Source organism: Trachypithecus francoisi, unplaced genomic scaffold, assembly GCF_009764315.1.
Source record: "Trachypithecus francoisi isolate TF-2019V2 unplaced genomic scaffold, Tfra_2.0 Lachesis_group0, whole genome shotgun sequence".
NCBI classification, from domain to species: domain Eukaryota; kingdom Metazoa; phylum Chordata; class Mammalia; order Primates; family Cercopithecidae; genus Trachypithecus; species Trachypithecus francoisi.
In genome coordinates, this window is record NW_022681453.1 from 194,181,653 (window position 1) to 194,191,755 (window position 10,103).

The window sequence follows — 10,103 nt, forward strand, 5'->3', positions numbered from 1 at the left end:
TTAATTTGTTCATTGACCCACTCATTTATTCAATAAATATTTATTGAGTACTTAAATACATGCCAGGAATTGTCCTAGGTCTGAGGATATAAGAGGGTACCAAAAAAGCAGGATCTTTTTTTTTTTCCAGAGAGCCTACCTCCTAGTGGGAGAGATGGACCACAAATACATAAGCAAACACAAAATCATTGCAGATTATGAAAAATGATAAGAAAGAGATTAAAAAGTGTGACAGGATGGAAGGTAACTGGGGCAATCACTTTTAGGCAGATGCCTCTGAGATGCCATCTGAGCTGAGACTTGACAAATGAAATGCCAGCAATCTCAGCCTCTAAGCCTGCCAAGTTTGAGATGTTATTATTTTTATTAGTAATTTACAGGTGCAAATGACCCACCTAGATTGTTTCTAGTGCACAGTATGCTTTGTTGACAAAATGCCCTTAAGCAAAATGCCACAGATGTCAGCTTCAGTTTTGTGGATTTTCACAGCATCTTCCAGTAAGGTTGGTCATTGTCATTAGCAACCACTCCGCCGTTTGGGGAGGGAGGACACAGGGTGTACTCTGACTCTGGTGCACACATGAGCTCTCACCAGTCCTGCTGGGACCAGGCTGCAGGCAAAGAACAAACACCTACTTAGTGAACTGTAATGACAAAGGAGTGGCCATTTGCTTCCTCCAGTGCTGTCCAGGACAGCACCTGAGCCCTGGGGTCACTTCCTGGGGACAGAACTGACTCATAGGGCACTGGCAGTAATTTTGGCCCGGGAGGGGTGGGAAACAGAAGGCTTGGATTAACAGCAGGTGGAGCTGGTGGCTGCCTAGCTAATATGAAGGGAATTTTTGTCCACTGACCTGTCCACAATTCTTGGAATTTTGCTAGAAGTTGGTATCCAATCCACTTGGTTCTGAAAGGGTTTTTTGATTTTTGATCTTCAGGTTTCTTGCTAATGTGAATGTTTGGAGGAGGATACCACTGTTTAGAAACGTAATTTAACATCTTAAAAAAGACTCACACAAAAAAAATCTCAAAATGGCAAAAGTCAGGTTATAGGTGTTAGGCCCTGGATCTCATTTTATCCAGAATTGTCCTACGTCTGAAATGACAAATTCATACACTCTACTTTTAGAGCATGACACGTAGTCTTCTAACCTTCCTACTGAGTTACCCACATTACACTGCCCTTCAGCCTCCTGGAGACCTCTTTTTCTTTTTTAAAAAAAGTTTTATTTTAGATTCAGGGGTATGGAGACCTCTTTTTCTATGAAAGGTTCACAGTCTGTATCTGCGTTAAGATATAGTCATAGACAACTGTTATTCAAAGTAAGGGGCCATGAGATTGGACACAGTGGCTCACGCTTGTAATCCGAGCATTTAGGGAGGCTGAGACAGGTAGATTGCTGGAGCCCCAGGAGTTCGAGACCAGCCTGGGCAGCATGGCGAAACCTCATCTCTACAAAGAACTACAAAAGTTAGCTGGGCATAGTGGCACGCATCTGTGGTCCCGGCTACTCGGAAGGCCAAGGTGGGAGAATCACTTGACCCCGGGAGGCAGAGGATGCAGTGAGCTATGATTGCACCATTACACACCAGCCTGGGCAACAGAATGAGACCCCGTCTCAAAAAAAAAAGGTAAAGGGCCGTGATTCTATGTCTTTTTGTGTGTATATGATTTTATCACTTTATTTGACAATCAGTGGTTGGCTCTCACCCACATTGACTGTCTATAGATTTTTGAAAGTGGTAACAGGTACATAGTTAAACCAAAGTATAGAGTTTGTTTGGTGAACCTTCACCTCATGATGTTTTCTGCATGATAAACATGGATGTGGTAGGGCCCTTCCTTTCACCCAATATTTGTTGAGCCTAGTATTAGTGCATACATCTGGAGTCCCCATCTCCATCATGGCAGATTTCTGGATCTCTCTTGAGTGCCTGAGGGGCATTCTTCTTGAAGCCCACTCCGTGGACACACCTGTGAATGTTGATGGTGTATCCTCAGGTCACCACCTCATTGATGGCAGAGTGACCCCCCTTCTTCTGGCTATTGCAGGAGTCATTCTGCTGGGCCCAAGTGGGAAGTCACATATCTTCTATTACCTACCTCTCAGCTTAAGAAAATATTACTGTGATAGGCTGAAAAATGCTCTTCCAAAGCTACCAGGTCCTCATCTCTGAAGCCTGGAAATGTTAAATTTGGAAAAAATGTCATGGCAGATATGATTGAGTGAAGGCTTTTTTTTTTTTTCCTTTGAGATGGAGTCACGCTCTGTCGCCCAGGCTGGAGTGCAGTGGTGCAGTGGTGCGTTCTTGGCTCACAGCAACCTCTACCTCCTGGATTCAAGCAATTCTCCTGCCTCAGCCTCCTGAGTAGCTGGGATTACAGGCATGCACCACCATGGCCAGTTAATTTTTGTATTTTTAGTAGAGATGGGGTTTCACCATGTTGGCCAGGCTGGTCTCAAACTTCTGACCTCAAGTGATCCACCTGCCTCAGACTCCTAAAGTGCTGGGATTACAGGCGTGAGCCACTACGCCCGGCGGAGTTAAGGCTTTTGAAGTAGGGAGATTATCCTGGATTATCCAGGTGGGCCCTAAATGTAATTTATATGTATTCTTTTGGGGATAGGCAGAAGATTTCACACAGCGCGCACACACACACACACACACACACACATACACATACACACACACACGCCATGTGAAGACAAGCAGATTTGAAGATTGGAGTGTTGTCGCCTCAAACCAAGGAATGCCAGCAGCCACCAAAACATCAAAAGTTGGAAGAATTAAGGAACAGATTCTCCCCTAGAGCCTCCACAGTCCTGCCCACACCTTCATTTCAGCCCAGTGCTACTGGTTTTGGACTTCTGGCCTCCAGAACTATGAGAGAATACATTTCAGGTGCTTTAAACCACTGAATTTGTGGTTATTTGTCACAGCAGCCACAGAAACTAACACAGTTACCCATGCAATGAAAGCCACTGGTGTTTCTCTACCCAGCTGCAACCCTCTCCCTCCACTCTCTGGAGGGAACCAGGATCTTGAATTTGGCATTTATTATTTCCTGCATTTCATTGTACTTTACTGCATATTTATGTATTCTGAAATAATGTCATTTTATATATTCATACTGTATCCTGTATATTGCTTTTTGCTCAATATATTTTATAGATTATATATGTTGATATATGTAGCTCTAGTTTTCTCTAGTTTTCCATGGTGTGTATGCATACCTGCACACATGTGTGCATGCTACAATTTTTTTTTTTTTGGGGACGGAGTTTTTCCCTGTCGCCCAGGCTGCAGTGCAGTGGTGCGATCTCGGCTCACTGCCACCTCCACCTCCCAGGTTCCAGTGATTCTCCTGCCTCAGCCTCCCGAGTAGCTGGGATTACAGGTGTGCGCCACCATGCCCAGCTAATTTTCGTATTTTTAGTAGAGACGGGGTTTCGCCATTTTGGCCAGGCTGGTCTGGAACTCCTGGCCTCAAGTAAACTGCCCACCTGGGCCTCCCAAAGTGCTGGGATTACAGGCATGAGCCACTGTACCCAGCCTACAATTTCTAAATCAGTTCTTCTGTTAATGGACATTTAGGTTGTTTTTGGTTTTTCTGTCTTTCAAACAGTGCTGCAGTGAACATTTTTGTATGTGTCTTCTTGTGCTTATGTGCAGAAGTGTGTCTAGGATGTTTACCAGAGAAGAGAATTACTAGGTCATCCTCAGCTTTACTAGTTTTTGCCAAACTACTCTGCAACAGAGCAGATGTGGGTTGGATTTTGGCAGCAGGACATTTCAACAAAAGGATGATGTGTACGAAAGGTACAGAAAGGGGAGGCACGGGCAGTGGTCATTAGTTTTCTTTGAAAAAGCAGCATTTCTCAGTCAAGTCAGGAAAGCAGATTTGAATCACCCTGGAGAATATTTTGCAACCTTTTGCCCTCTGTCTCCCCATTCTAGGATGTCTTCCCAAGGAACTGATATATTTCCCCTCCAGATAATTGCGACATGCTTTGGTTGAGAACCAAAAATGGCTGCCTGAGCAGGAGCCATGGGAGAAGAGGGCAGGCAAGTTGGGTGGGGAGGACTGAGATGCCCAGCCAGGAGGATGCGTGTCAATCAGGGATCACAGAAAGTCTCTAAGCAGAAGCTGAGCACCTTCCCCTCTACAGATACCCAGAGGCAGCAGTAGGACTACAGCACCCTCAGACTAAGAGCTTTGGGATAGAGTTTATTACATGTATTACGCTCCAGCTTTGATAGCTCTTTTCCCAATTCTTCCAACCTTGTTCACTGAGAGAGTCACTTTGTAATTCAATGAGTTGTTGTTCCTCCTGGATCTCTGGGTGTACTGGAGATGCTGAAGGTTGGCTTTTTAATATTTTAATTATAATTAGCATACTAGGAAAACTCCAGAGAATAAAATACAGTACTTTTGTGCATTTATAGACTATAATATGGAATGTGAGTAAAATATACGTATCCCCAAGGAGCCAGATATACATCAAAATAATTAAGTGGGGGCATAGCTTGGGGGTAGAACATTTGACTGCAAAATAACATGTGCATTGGTAAGGTTTAGAAAGACACAAAACAATCTACAGGGTTGGTCTTATAAATAAGTCTGTGGCTTATTGTCCCTAAAAATGATGTAAGATTCCCTCTTTGTCGGCAAAATCTCACCTTATTTTTCTTTTTTTTTTTTTTTTTTTTTTTTTTTTGAGACGGAGTCTCGCGCTGTCACCCAGGCTGGAGTGCTGTGGCCGGATCTCAGCTCACTGCAAGCTCCGCCTCCCGGGTTCACGCCATTCTCCTGCCTCAGCCTCCCGAGTAGCTGGGACTACAGGCGCCGCCACCTCGCCCGGCTAGTTTTTGTAGTTTTTAGTAGAGACGGGGTTTCACCGTGTTAGTCAGGATGGTCTCGATCTCCTGACCTCGTGATCCGCCCATCTCGGCCTCCCAAAGTGCTAGGATTACAGGCTTGAGCCACCGCGCCGGCCCTCACCTTATTTTTCATGTACAAAACCGTAAGACTAAGTGTTTGACCTGGAAGAGTTGCTAGAGAAATCTGGTAGAGTGAGTGGCTAATAAGTGGGGTCAGGGCTAGCGCTGGGCCCACTCCCAGTACCTCCCACCACACTGCTCCTTAGCATTTCCAATGATTAGTTCAGATCGCCTTACTCTGCTGGAAAATGTTAGGGAACTCTTGAGCCTATTTGAATGTTGTGTTTACTGGAAACACTGATTGCAGCATGAAAGTTGACCACATTTAACAAATCTAACAAACTGTAGTAGTTTCTCACTACCAAGGTGAAAATGATTGCTTCTGGGGTGGAAATCTGTTATAAAATAAAGCAATGTTTACACAAATATAAAAATAAAAACTTTCAGCCGGGCACAGTGGCTCACATCTGTAATCCCAGCACTTTGGGAGGCCGAGGCAGGTGGATCGCCTGAGATCAGGAGTTCAAGACCAGCCTGGCCAACACGGTGAAACCCTGTCTCTACTAAAAATACAAAAATTAACTGGCCGTGGTGGCACATGCCTGTAATCCCAGCTACTCGGGACTCTGAAGCAGGAGAATCGCTTGAACCTGGGAGGCGGAGGTTGCAGTGAGGCGGGATCACACCACTGCATTCCAGCCTGGGCAACAAGAGCGAAACTCCATCTCAAAAAAATAATAAGTAAATAAAATTTAAAAAAATAAAAACTTTCTAGATTACTTAATATCTTTCTTAATGTCTCCTAGAAAAGTGTATAGAGAACCTTTTTGGTAGTAAATAAAGACTGCTTTAATAGAGAAATTTTAAACTACAACACATCCTATATTCACAAACTAGTACATCTCAGTTGTTCTGTGGATGTGGTGGAATAGGACAATAGTCCAGAAAGGTCTCACAGTCTGAGGTAGTTGCTGGAAGAAGCAGCTTATTTCTTTCTTTTTTTTTTTTTTTTGAGACGGAGTCTCGCTCTGTCGCCCAGGCTGGAGTGCAGTGGCCGGATCTCAGCTCACTGCAAGCTCCGCCTCCTGGATTTACGCCATTCTCTCGCCTCAGCCTCCCGAGTAGCTGGGACTACAGGCGCCCGCCATCTCGCCCGGCTAATTTTTTGTATTTTTTTTAGTAGAGACGGGGTTTCACCGTGTTAGCCAGGATGGTCTCGATCTCCTGACCTCGTGATCCGCCCGTCTCGGCCTCCCAAAGTGCTGGGATTACAGGCTTGAGCCACCGCGCCCGGCCAAGCTTATTTCTTTGGACACCTGACTTACAAGAGGATCAGGCTGAACTAGAAGGAGGTTTTAGAGTCTGAAGTCTTAGGGCCTCCACTCCAAGTAGCAGCAGCAGAACTATAAAAGGGGGAAAATTATCCATGATTCCACCACTCTAACACATTAATTGCCTTCATTTTCTCTCTTCACTTTTAGTTCTTAATTTTATGCCATTTCATGAGGCTATAAATACAGCATAGTTAAAATGCAACGTTCTGTCTTTCACTCAATATTACATTGTGACCGCTTTTGTCTGAGGACTATTTTGGTTGCAGGAACATTTACTCAGTCAAGTTAAATTGTCTCAGAAAATAGTTGTGTGTACGTGCCTAATCTTACAGAAACCAAGGACAGGCACCTAAGCTGGCTAAGCTCCCCAGGAACTGGTGCTAGGACAGGGAGAGCCAACAGCTACTGAAGCTGCTCTGTCGGGGGCATTGGGTGGGCGGAGGGATCTCTGCTTATCCTGCGTTTCTGCTCTGCACACATCACTTCAGTAGTGCATGGCCAGTAGTGGCCACTACAAACGACATGACCTTACAGTACCAGAGCTTTTAATGATCTTCTTTCCAGACTGCTTAAAGTCAAACCCTTATTTGATTGTCTCAATTTCTTTTTTTTTTTTTTTTTGACACCGAGTCTGGCTTTGTCACCCAGGCTGGAGTGCAGTGGCCGGATCTCAGCTCACTGCAAGCTCCGCCTTCCGGGTTTACGCCATTCTCCTGCCTCAGCCTCCCGAGTAGCTGGGACTACAGGCGCCCGCCACCTCGCCCGGCTAGTTTTTTGTATTTTTTAGTAGAGACGGGGTTTCACCGTGTCAGCCAGGATGGTCTCGATCTCCTGACCTCGTGATCCGCCCGTCTCGGCCTCCCAAAGTGCTGGGATTACAGGCTTGAGCTCAATTTCTTTTCCCTCCCTTGAGGCCATAGAAGTCAGAGGTTTCTGTTCAGCCTGTGGATTGGCTGTGGCTGGCTCAGGTGGACACACATTGGTCCAATCAGGTGTGGCTGGGGGGTGGTGTCACATGCTTTAGATTCTAGCTCTGCAGGGCAGCAAGGCCACGCTCTGGGACTCCCGCAGCAGTGAGTGTGGCTTCCTAGTCCTTACAACTAAAAATGTTCATGAACGCATGACATCACATCAAGTGGCTGTTTCATAATTTATGACCCTTCCTCTGCTGTTAGCTTTAGTGTATCGCCCCTTTCAGCTTGGGGACAGCTACAAGTAAAACTATGAACATTCTTGTGCATACATTTTCCTTTTCATCTTCCAGATTATATAAAATAATCTTTAAATTACATAGAGATTACATTCTCTGAGCACCTCCAGAACAGAAAACATAACCTTGCAATTTTTTCTTGTTTTATAAAAGGGGTCTGTATTTGCTAGAGATTTCTACTTAAGTAGCTATGGGCAATAGGATGTGATATCAGGGATCTGCTTCAAAGCACTCTGGGAAAAAAATTAGGGGGTGATAATAGCTGAAGCAAGATTGGTGAAATCTCTAGCAAATAACAACAACAAAAAATTGCAAGGTTATGTGTTCTGGAGGTGCTCCGAGAATGTAATCTCTATGTAATTTAAGATGAGTTTATATTTTATACATACTGCTGGAGCAGATGATGGGTATGTGGAGATTTATGATACATTATTGAATCTGTTTTGTGGTCTGTGTCCTACTTCCTTTCTCTTTCTCTCTCCTCTGGATTTTTTGTTGTTAGTCCTCATGTTTCCTCTAGACATTTGGTACTCACATGCTGCCCTGTGATTCCCCCAAATTTTTCTCAGGTTCAGTGACCCTGACACCTGCCTCATAGGTTCCTTTTCCCTCCTTACCTAAAAACTCAAGTCCATCTGTCTATCTACCTATTCAGTAATTCATTCACATTAAAAAAAAAAAAAGTGAGCCTATGTATTGGTCAAGACATGAAAAATGTTGCAAAATATAGTGACTTTCATTGTTTTAGATGTTACTAGACAGCTATTAAGAGGAATGAAATCACAGCTTATTATGTACCCTGAGATAAAAGCCAGCTCGCCAGTGCAACACTCAGGAATGACTGTCTTTCAGCAGAGAAGCCAAATGCCCTCTGTCGGGGGGCGGTGGGGCCAGTGTGCCAGAGTGTAGGGTGTGGCCGCAGGCAGAGCCTGGGACAGGCCCTCCTCCCTCCAGGCCCACCTCCTCCTCACTGCCTTTTTGCTAACAGCTTTAAGCCTTCTGGGATTTAGAATTGGAAGCTACATTCTGAGGTCATATTTATTTAGTTAAATGAAAATTGTATATATTAAAATCCTTGGGATTTTTGTAATCATTAAAGCATCAAAGAGACTCGAGTGCTCCAGAAAATGAGCATTTCATATTCATGCTAAAAAAGCAAAAATCTAATCAGATGGCTTAATTTTCTATTCATTTCCCAAAACATTAGTAAATTGTCAGTTATGTGAGCTAAGTTAAATTACAGGGTGAACATTCTGAGGTCTTTCTGATTTTAAAAGTCACAATGTTAAAAAACCAAACTCAAGGAGGTTTTTTTTTATTTTTGAAACGGAGTCTTGCTCTGTCTCCCACTCCAGAGTGCAATGGCGCCATCTCGTCTAATTGCAACCTCCGCCTCCCGGGTTCAAGCAATTCTTCTGCCTCAGCCTTCTGAGTAGCTGGGACTACAGGTGCCCGCCACCACACCTGGCTAAGTTTTGTAATTTTAGTAGAGACAGGGCTTCACCATGTTGGGCAGGCTGGTCTCAAACTCCTGACATCCAGGTGATCCCCTCACCTTGGCCTCCCAAAGTGCTGGGATTACAGGCATGAGCCACCGAGCCTGGCCAGAAAGAGGTTCTTGAGACCTGTTGGTACTGGGAAGTTGGAGTGCTCATAGGCGTAGTTGCACAACCCTAGTGCTTACCTGTGTCTGGCAGGGGTTGGGACTTTCCTGGAGCTCCCTGGCACCCTCTGTGTGCCTCTGCCTTTGCACTCTTCACCTTGGATTATAATTGCATCTTTATCTGTTTCTCCCTCAGTAGACTGTGAGCTTCTATGGGAGGACAGGGATTCTGTATTTTTCAATGCCTGGAATGCAATTGGGCTTCCATAAATGTCAGTTGAATGAATGACAACATATATATATATATATACACACACACACATATATATGTATTTTTTTCTTTAAAAAAAAAAAACTCCCTATGTTCTTCCTCATAGATTCTCCTCTTCCTTATATAAACCCCTAGACGGGTTCATTCTTCAGCCTGACTCTGAAGACCTGAGGAGAAAGTAAACACCTCAAGGAAACTGCCCCACAGAGACTCCGAACCCCCAAGTAATTCCCCCTGAAAGGAGCATCTACTCCAGAATGGGGGCATCTGGATTCAGGTCACCCAGAATATGCCTTTGCCATCAGGTTCCCCGCTTCCAGAAACAGGATTGTTACCTTTAAACTAGGACAATTCAGTGCTTGGTTTTTTCAACATAACTGCTTCAGGATTTTTTCTTTTCTTTTTTCTTTTTAGAGGCAGGGTCTTGCTGTGTTGCCCAGGCTGCAGTGCAGTGGTGCCGTCATAGCTCACTGTACCCTCAAACTCTTGGGCTCAAGTGATCCTCCTACCACCACCTTCCGAGTAGCTAGCATGGGTGTGCACCACCATACCTAGCTAATTTTTAAAAATTTTTTGTAGAGATGAGATCTTGCTATGTTGCCCAGACTGGTCTTGAACTCCTGGCCTCAGGTGATCCTCCTGCCTCAGCCTCCCAAAGTGCTGGGATTACAGGCATGAGCCACCACGACCAGCCTGTTTAAGGATTTCTAAGCATAAGCTTATAATGAAAAACCCACAATA

The 10,103-nt window shown here is 44.5% G+C and overlaps 1 long non-coding RNA gene across 1 annotated transcript; it reads right to left on the reverse strand.

Annotated features, from left to right (window-relative positions):
* Positions 1–485: 485 nt before the first annotated feature.
* Positions 486–9,857, reverse strand: LOC117084430. Its single transcript, XR_004437449.1, has 4 exons — positions 9,698–9,857; positions 9,173–9,336; positions 855–975; positions 486–611 (listed from the first exon to the last, which is right to left on the reverse strand). It is a non-coding gene; the product is annotated as an uncharacterized LOC117084430 (long non-coding RNA).
* Positions 9,858–10,103: the final 246 nt, after the last annotated feature.